Source organism: Pipra filicauda, unplaced genomic scaffold (genome assembly GCF_003945595.2).
Source record: "Pipra filicauda isolate LSUMZ 115617 unplaced genomic scaffold, ASM394559v2 scaffold408_size862398_pilon, whole genome shotgun sequence".
Lineage (NCBI taxonomy): Eukaryota > Metazoa > Chordata > Aves > Passeriformes > Pipridae > Pipra > Pipra filicauda.
Window position 1 is genome coordinate 426315 of NW_024104541.1, and position 10436 is coordinate 436750.

A 10436-nucleotide genomic window follows, 5' to 3' on the forward strand; every position below is an offset into this window, starting at 1 on the left:
TTATTCATTCTCTAGTTTCAATGGGAAATTTGAAACATTCAACCTTCCCCCTCATACCCCATTCATGTTTGCCAATTTTAATAAATATAAATATATATAAATTTTAATAAATATAAACCACATCCACACATGGGGGTGTGTCTGTCAAAGTTTTTCTCAATAAGAACATGTACAGACTACCACATGCATGGACATCATTGACCAACACTTAATCATCTTAGAACCGTTTTGGGACACCTTATCAGTAAATGTGTAATGCCTGTTATATTACTATGATTATAGTTAAAGTTACCACATGGCATACCCATAGGGTACTCCAGTTATGTAGCTATAAAAGTTTAGCAATCACCATGAACTCAACTTGATCAACTTCTGGAAAATACCTTGGGAATGTATCACTTCACTCCCCTTTGCACATAGACCCATAAAACCATATTGAGCAGCCAAAATCCCAGTCAAGAAGTTTCAGGTACATTCCCATGTCCTATTCACTAGTCTAAACTGTCCATCATAGCTATAGCTGACAGTTTAAAGTGAGGTGTATGAGAGATGTAGAAGCTACTGTAGGCATGGCTAGTCTTCGCTAACGAAGATTTGGGAAGGACTCTACCCACATTTGTTACAAGCATGCTGGTGGCTAAAAAGGCCAATACAAGATAGGCATGACCAGTTGCAAAAGACACAGCAGAAAGACTCCTTAGGTCGTATGTTCTGCAGATCACTTCTCCTCGAGAGTGATCCTGCATACGTTCTCAAAGGAGACAGCTGCGTTATAGATGGTGTGTCTCCAGACCTCCCGACTGGAGGCCAGAGTAGACCAGTTATGTTGATCAATATGGCCAAGGCTGAGATGTTGTTTCAGGGAGTCCTTGTATCTTCTCTTCGAGGCTCCTCTCTTGCGACAGCCAGTGGCAAGTTCACCATAAAGCAAGATCTTGGGAAGGCAGTGGTCCTTCATCCTTGGGACGTGTCCTGCCCAACACAGCTGTGTTCTCAGTAACATGGCCTCAATACTTGTGATTGCTGCTTGTTCTAGAACAGATGTATTAGTCACATAATCTGACCAGTGGATGTTTAGGATTGTACAAAGGCAGCATTGATGGAAGTGTTCTAGGAGTCGCAGGTGGTGGCATTAGATGACCCATGATTCAGATCCGTATAAGAGAGTAGACAGCCCTATGGCTCTGTAATCACTGATCTTTGTACTTTTCTTCAAGTGTTTATTTCGCCAAACTTTTATGAAGGTTTCCGAAGGTACTATATGCCTTTGCTAACCTGTTGTCTATCTCTCCATCAATCTTACCATCTGAGGAGATGAGGTTACCTAGGTAATTAAACTGCTGGACTGATTTGAGCTCTGATTCACCAATGGTGATATGGGGATGATGGAAGGTTTCCTGAGGTGCCAGTTGATAGAGAACTTCTGTCTTCTTTAAACTGACTTCTGGCCCAAAGAGCTCAGTAGTGTCTGCAAAGCAGGATGTTAAACACTGCAAGGCTACTTCTGTGTGGGCGACAAGGGTGGCATCATCAGCATAAAGCAGCTCCTGGACAAGATGGTTTAAGGTCTTAGTATGGGCCTTCAATCGCCTTAGGTTGGAAAGGCTTCCATCAGTACAATATCAAATGTAGATACCGTCCTGATCATCGAGGTCTGCCATGGCCCTTTGGAGCATCATGCTGAAAAAGACTGTGAATAGGGTTGGTGTGAGAACGCAGCCTTGTTTCACACCATTAGTTATTAGCTACTGTAGTATACAAAAAATAAATGACAAAGAGGGCTGCCAAAGAGAATAGGAAGTGTAATAGGAAAACTAATTTAATACTGAAATATACCCTGAACAAGCTTGTGTATATTGCTTAACTAACCAGACATCTATTTGTGCAGTATCTTAACAGGGTCCAATTTTAAGAAATCAATTATGCCTTTGTTTCATATGCTTTTGTTTATAAATGTTTGTGTTAGTAAATGAAGGTAATTTTTTGCTTTTTATATGTTTTGTCAAAAGTTATTAGAAGGTGGGATATTTGCAATCTATGATGCCAATTTTTAAAAATGTATGTGTAGAATTCAAATCTGGTAGGAAATTTTAAAAAGTGTCATTTTCCTCTGATCTTATTCATAATACAAGCACCCTGTATATACCAATTCAATTTGAAAATACCATAGTGTCTACAGATCAAAAGTAACTAAATACATTGATTAAATTAATTACATTAACTAAAAATATCACTCTAATACAAATATCACAATGAATTTTTAACTAAGATAATGTAATCCCTAAGTCTTGTCAAAAGATGGTAATGTAGCTAAAATAAATAGCTGTAAAATACAAAACTGAACAAATATATAATTATTAAATACAAGTCTTCCTATCCTTTTTGTCTTTCATCTATCCAATTACATCTTTTGAACTGAGTAGTTGTTTCCATTTGTTGCTGGGTTTGTTTTTGTTTAGGGTTTTTTTGGTTTGGTTTTTTGTTTGGTTTGGTTTTTGTTCTTTTGGTTTTTTTCCCTCCAATTACTTTGATAATAATCCAGGTGGAACAGCAGCATTTTATTGCTCCGTATGCTGCATACTCTGTGATTTATATTCATTTGGGCTTTCCATCTACTATAGGTTTCTAAGAGCTAGGAGTTACATTGCTGTTTTTCCTCTCCAGTTACGAAAGCATTTTACATCTCATCTAGCAATTCAAACCAATTAATTAAATATTCAGGCCCTGGCAACAATAATGCATTTGAAGTAAGACAGTCTTTCCTATGATATAGCATAATTTTGGGGGGAAAGCAGAGCCAACATAGATAGATTGACACCATCAATATCTTTCAATTTTGAAGACATTTCTGGAGAATCACGCAGGCACTTCAGGTTGTCCCTATTTGGCATTTTATATTGTTCCTAAAGAACAATACATAATACATAGTAATATTGAATCTAAATTTTATGTGTTACTCTAAAGATACATTATGCTTTCTTATCATGTACCAAATGAAGTTCTTAAACTGTTAAGAAATCATCTAATACATAGAGTACAAGGTAATAACAACTTCAGTGAGAAAATTCTTTGGCTCCTGGGAAACCTTATAACTTGGGAAGCATTCATTATTAAAAGTACCTTGAATGTACCCAAAACATTTGCACCAATCTTATACTTGGTTTTGAATATCTAAAAGTGAAAAAACTCTCGACAGACTTCCTTCACCTGGATATCCCAACAATATTTTTCTCTCAATTCTCAATGATGTTGTGACTTTTGCCCTCCTTGGTAATGTAGAAATACAATATTAAAAACTTCTTTATCTGAGATAATATAAACTGTTGAATATTTTTTATGAGCTATAAGATCTTGTAGTTTTAGATCTTTATTAGGTTTAAATTTCTTACATAAGAAACTTTCTTTTAGAACATGTCTGACCATACTATTGACAGCAGCAGCAATGTGGAGAAACTCTAGCTAAATCAAGAACTAGTAGGACTTTCTGAAAACAAAGCACAACAAAAAATAATCAATGACAGTTACTTTACTCTGCTTTTCACTACACTTTTTTTGGGGGGAAGGGAGATCTGACTAAGGTGAATCATGTCTCTTTGACTACTTACTGTACACAATATCGAAATATACAGTCTCTGCATTAGGAAACTCATAAGGAGATGAGAAATGCAAAGAATCAGGGGAAAACCACAGGAGATCTATGACTTGCTAAAAAACATGCAGAAGGTTGTTGTCAAAACCCACAACAGAACTGAAGTTTCCCAGCTTCCAGACTGCTGACCTATTCATTGAATGATGGTGTTTTCCCTTAGATGTTGAGTCCATTTTTCAGCAAACAGAATTGCATCCTTAGTAAGTCTCTATAATGTTAGGATGAAACATTCTCTACAAGTATAAGGTTACATAATTTTATTTTTGGAAATTAATGTTTTTCACTATAACTGCAGACAGTCTGAACCACCCATCCACTGGCCTGTTTCAGAACTACTCTGGTGTTGCCAAAAGGATACTTTCTCACTTGTTAAGCCTTTTGTTTTTAGGATAGAAAAGGCTGTTGAAGTGTAAAAAGTATACTACATATTTTATTACTTTTATTGAATTTATTGTGAGTAATGGCATGCATTTTGAATAAGTAATGCTGCCTTATGTCCTACAAACTACTTTTGGAAACTGAAATAATAAATCTCATAAATTGTGTGTTAAAACAGTAAACTGCGCATTTGTAAGACATCCTCATTTATTTCCATAAAAACATCTATAAAAACAAGGGACTGTTTGCCAAGGAGTCAATCAGGTAAGTCCATATGTTATTGATTTCTCTATCGCTCTGCATCATTTAAAAATAGCATCAAAACCAAAAAGCATAAAACCTTGCACTTTAATATGCTTTAAATTCACTTTTTTCATCTTTTACTGTCTGTGGCAAACAGGCATGCAAAGTCTGCCTGGCTCATTGACTTTCTAAGGTCAGTGTTAGGTCCTGTTCTAGGATTCTGATGTCACTATTTAGCCAAAACTCAGTCTTCATCTGGTTATGAGTAGTTTGTACATGATTTTGTACATGCTATATAGCTAAATAGATACAAATTTAACAGAGAACTTAAAATCAGCTTACAATAGGTAATATTAGGCAGAGACCAAGGGAACATTGACCATACAAGTGACATATACGTCTTTTCAAACTCACATACGCTGTACAAAAGCAAAACAATGGTACACAGTAGTGGAGAAAATTTGGGACTTAACACAAGTTCTTCAGAGGGGTAAATTACAGGCCCATGTGTCTGCTGTCTCATACTCTGAATTTCACCAGCCATTGCATCTCTGAGCCACAGCCAATACTGGGTAGATAAGTTGTTGTCAGGTCCTTTTCTCTAGAAATGTATAGGAAATTTGAGTCAAGATTTCTGAAGAATTGTAGATATACTACATGAAAGAGTTTAGGACACTATAGAAAGATACATGAGACCTGCATCACAGCAATATGGGCTGTTTTCTTACTAACTAGATAAACTAATTCTTAGCCTAGACTCAAAAAGAACTTACAGATCGAGCAAAAATCTGTGAAAAGCAGTAAAGTTTTCTGCTTAATTTTAACAATTTTGCCTTTAAATAAGAAGGCTTTAACAGCTCAAATGAGCTCAAATTTTCAGCTGTGGCATTCCTTGCCTTTCTTCACAACACCTTTCTAACTGTAAATGACATGCAGCACTAATTCCAAATTCCCTAGACCTCTGAAAATCAGGAAAATTTGATGCTCTATATTACAGGAAATCAGCTATGTCTTACTTCTTGCTTCATCATCTGGCAGAAGTTTTATTAATTGGGGGTTTTTAATGAACTTATCACTTAGTTTTGAGATCTGGATGCAGACTATTATGAGTTTCGAATTATGAAAGGATCTATCACTAGCTTTTTCAAAAACTTAAAAATTGTATTTCTATATGGTTTAAAAATGTTATGTCTCAGAACATCTATGACAATATTACAAATAAACAATTATACTTGTAGGAAGAAATATGAAATCTAGAAGATAAAAAAATTAGGATTCAGTTTTCGATATTTGATTTATGTCCTGACATGCTTTTTCAAAATTAAGAGTTAATTGTCATAGGAAACTGTAAGACTCAACGAGAAACCTCTTATAAGATCTACACCTTAGGCTTCTAAATCATGTGTTTTCTGTAAGATATTGGAGATTGTAACATTAGAAAAATATAGATTTTTATCATTGGCTGTGACAGAAGCTATTCTCTGAGCACTATTCTTGGATGACATCTTGCTAAAGAAATGTTTCTGTACACATAATTTATTATTCAAGAAAAAATACTCATTAAGCAATTAGAAAGCTCAAAATTTAAAATAAACATGTAGATATATACATATAGAAACATGCTTACATGCATATGCATATATATATATATGTGACATCTTAACTAATTGTTGAATTGTACACTCCAGGCAAAATCATTCCAATTAATTAATTAAGTGGTTAAGGACGAAGAAATATGGGAATAGGTGAGCAAAAAGTGAGCAAACAAATAATTTCTGAGACATTATTGTTAAAACACAAACTGGAAATTTCAGCTAATGAGTGTAGTAGACCTTTATAAAGTAGTCACTTAACCCAGTTATTGCCAGTCATGAATAGCAGTATATTTAACTGTGCTTAAGAGATACACTTAGATGAAAACATAAGCAGAGTTATCTCTGAAGACAAACAATTGACAGATAAGTCTTGAAATATTTCCAATTTCTAGCCCTTTTGTTGTTATAGGCAACAGGTTTAAAGGATCATATTTCACTTTATTGAGTACTTAAAGCACCAGAAAAGTTGTTCTGGGTCCTACCAATGGTCCCTCTACCTGACAGTTATGTTTCTAAGAGTGGTCAGCAACATCTCCTTAAAAAGGTGACAGGGAAAATATACAAGGTTCATTTTCTGGAAAAATTCTTCCAGCTTACAGAAAGTACACAGAAAGAGAGTTAGAGCTAAAGAACTACATTTCATTTCAGGTTTTGACTTAATTCCCTTTGTTTCTTGAAAGCAAATGTCTGAGGCTGACACCTCAACATAAGTGTTTAAAAGGTGTATTTCAATGCTTGTACTTGGTTATACATGATGATAATTATACTGTTGTATAGTTTTACTAACAGGTTATTTATTTACTCAGTCAGGTGACATAAGCAATTCTGTTTGACTTCTTTTGACCAGTCACAGATATTATAAGCAACATATCCTTTGAATAATTAAATCCAATCTATTAAGAATGTAAATGAATATTAGTGGAATTAATTTGCATAATGAATACATTTAAGAAAGTTGTGATAACTAGGCTGTAGGAAAAAAAACCACAGTCAAATTCACTGAATAAATTATTCATTGCTTTTTTCTTTTAATTATTCATTCATCTCCGAATGTAACAAGTAACAATCCTCATGTTCAGCAGTTTTATTTGTGGTAGAAAACCGATGAAACTCCTATTTCACTTCCATGCAGGATTGCTCCTACAATTTGTTGTTAGGCTGATAATTTCTGCTCTAGTAGTTTACTTATTTTATGAATAATTTTTCCCTTGGTAGACAGCAGTTCATCCATTTTATTTAAAACTGTCCTCAATTTTTCTGGTTGAATTTCAGTCCTGTTTCTGTTTGGAGAACATTATATATAAAGGAGTCATATGGCTTTTTTCTGAGGAAGTCTAGTAAAGAAAATATTTTTGATCTTTTGGCTGTAGTTGATTTAGTTCCTCTATTTATATTATTAAGAACTCTTGAAGTGTTATCAGAGTTTTACCTTTAAAGGTTTTCTGCATGTTTTGTTATATGTCTTTATAACATCGTCTGTACTTGTTTTTCACATTTGCTGCAAAACATCATCATTCGGAAGAAAAGAGAAGAAAAATTCCTTAGTCTTTCTGTGGAATCCAGGTTCTACATCTACTGCTTCTTACTCCTTGTGAACATTTCCCTTTATTGACAAATTTCCTCAAGTGTTTCCTTTTTCTAATAACTGGTTATAAGATAATTGCATTAAACTGAGTGGCTTGGCAAAAGATGGCCATTAAAACATTTCCAAAAATTACTCTCTGTAACGTGCAGTTTTGTGTGCCACACTATAAGAAGGATTTAAAGCTATTGTAGCATCCAAAGAAGGGCCACAAAGATGGTGATGAGTCTATAGGAGAAGTCATATGAAGAGCAGCTGAGGTCACTTGGCTTATTCAGTCTGCAGAAGAGGAGACCGAGGGGAGACCTTATTGCAGTCTAGAACTTCCTCATGAAGAGAAGCAGAGGAATAGACACTGATCTTGTCTCTTTGGTGACCAGTGACAGGACTTGAGGCAATGGCATAAAGCTGTGTCAGGGGAGGCTTAGACTGGATATCAGGAAAAGGTTTTTCACCCAGAGGGTGATTGGTCACTGGAACAGGTTCTCCAGGGAGGTAGTCACGGCACCAAGCCTGTCTGAGTTCAAGAAGTGTTTGGACAATGCTCTCAGAGATATGGTGTGATTTTGGAGATTGTCCTGTGAAGATCCACAAGCTGGACTCAATGGATGTAGTCTACCTGGACTTCAGCAAAGCTTTTGGCACCATCTTCCATAGCATAGTCCTAGAAAATCTGGCAGCTCATACTTTGGACAAGTTCACTCTTCACTAGTTTAAGAACCGGCTGGATGGCTGGGCTCAAAGAGTGCTGGTGAACGGTGCTGCATCCAGTTGGTGTCTGGTCACAGGTGGTGTCCAGTCACAAGTGGTGTCCCTCAGGGATCAGTATTGGGCCCAGTTCTGTTCAATATCTTTATTGATGATCTAGATTAGGGGATGGAGTCTACCATTAGTAAATTCACAGAGGATACCAAGTCAGGTGGGGATGTCCGTCTGCTGCAGAGTAAGAGGGCTCTGCAGAGGGATCTGGATGGGCTGTATCAATGGACTGAGATCAGTGGTATGAGGTTCAAGAAGACCAAGTACTGAGTCCTACACTTTGACCACAATAGCCCCATGCAATGCTACAGGATGGGGACAGAGTGACTGGAAAGCAGCCCATCAGAGAAAGATCTAAAGGTACTGGTTGACAACCAGCTGAACACGAGCCAGCAGTGTGCCCAGGTGGCCAAGAAGGCCAATGGCATCCTGGCCTTATCAGAAATAGTGTGGCCAGCATGGCTAGGGTAGTGATTGTACCTCTATATTCAGCACTGGTAAGGCCACACCTCGAGTACTGTGTGCAGTTCTGGACCCCTCACTACAAGAAAGACATTGAGGTGCTGGAGAGAGTGCAGAGAAGGGCAGTAAAGCTGGTGGACGGTCTGGAACACAAGCCCTATGAGGAGTGGCTGAGGGAACTGGAGAAAAGAAAGCTCAGGGAAGACCTTACACCTCTCTATGACTACCTGAAAAGAAGTTGTAATCAGATGGGGGTCAGCTTCTACTCCAAGGTAACTAGTGACAGGACAAGAAGACATGGTCTTAAGCTGTGCCAGGAGAGATTTAGGTTGGACATTAGGAATAATTTCTTCACAGAAAGGGTGATTAGGCATTGGAATGGACTGCCCAGGGAGGTGATGGAGTCACTGAACCTGGAGGTGTTTAAGGAAAGACTGCATATGCTATTTAGTGCCATGGTTTAGTTAACACAGTGATGTTCAGTCACATTGGACTCAATGATCTCAGAGGTCTTTTCCAACCTAACTGATTATGTGATTCTGTGATCCTTGAAGGTCCCTTCCAACTCAAGATATCCTGTGACTCTGTATTTTCTGCTATAGTACATACTAGAATCCTTTAACTTATTTAAGCTTAGATCTAAGAATATCTGATTTTATATGTAACTCCTGTATTTTGGGATATTCTTCTTGTTAATTTCACTATGACAATTTTTAGAAGGTCAGAGTTCATATGATGATAGAGTAGTTTCTATCCACAGAAATCTACAATTTAATTCATGTTACTCTGTATTGTAAATTGTAAAGTCCTTCCATAATTACTTTGTTGACAGCTGCAAGGACTGTATCAAGTTTTGGAGAATCACTAATAAACACTATCTTGAGCTCTTATCAAGACACCTGAGAAAATCTAAAACGGCAATATGTGCTCTATGAGCTTATTATCCTTACTCTCAAAAGATTAATGAAGTGACTTAGGAAAACATGGGTTTCTTGTTGAGAGAAAGTAAACAGGCAATACAAATAAAAGCAAGTTTGTGGAAGAGGGTAGTCTGTTCATTTTCATTAAAATGTTATCACTTTAACATTCCCCTTCTAACTTCTTGGTAAGACAACTACTCTATTTCTCTCTGGCATCACCTTATCTTATGTTTTAGGAATAAACCTGAGGGATTTGTTAACCTTCTTGCCCAAACACTTTTTGACTCTCAATCCCACCCTTGTATTTGTTTTACCATCTTTGATTGAATAATCATTCACTACAGGAACAAGGCTGATTTATGCAAACTTTAGAAGTTTTGAAAATGTTATAATTCTTTGTTTGTAATATTTTTCTCTTGACCATTTTAACAAAAGTGACTATGACACAATAAAATATAAATGTAAATTTAGTGATTTGCAACAATCCATCTTGTTTTATCTTTCCCAGATCTCTCCTCCTTTTGAACACCAAACCCTTCAGAAATGGGAGGATAGAACTTCCTCGGGAAAATGAATTTAGTAAAATAGTTACTTGAAGAGGTCTCAGGAATCCAATGTGAGTGTCCTGAATCTCTGATACAACTGACTGAGTAAAGAGAGTTGAGTTTTTTATTCTTATATCTCCCTTGGGCTTTTATGAAGTCTGGAGGGCCAGTGTGTCTGATTTCACTTCCTTTCCTATACTATCTCCCTGCCTCCACCTTCTCCATAGGTCAATTTTCTTTTTAACCAGAAGAGTGACAACATATATGTTAAAGTCTGTATTTCAAAATGAAACTATGAAAAAA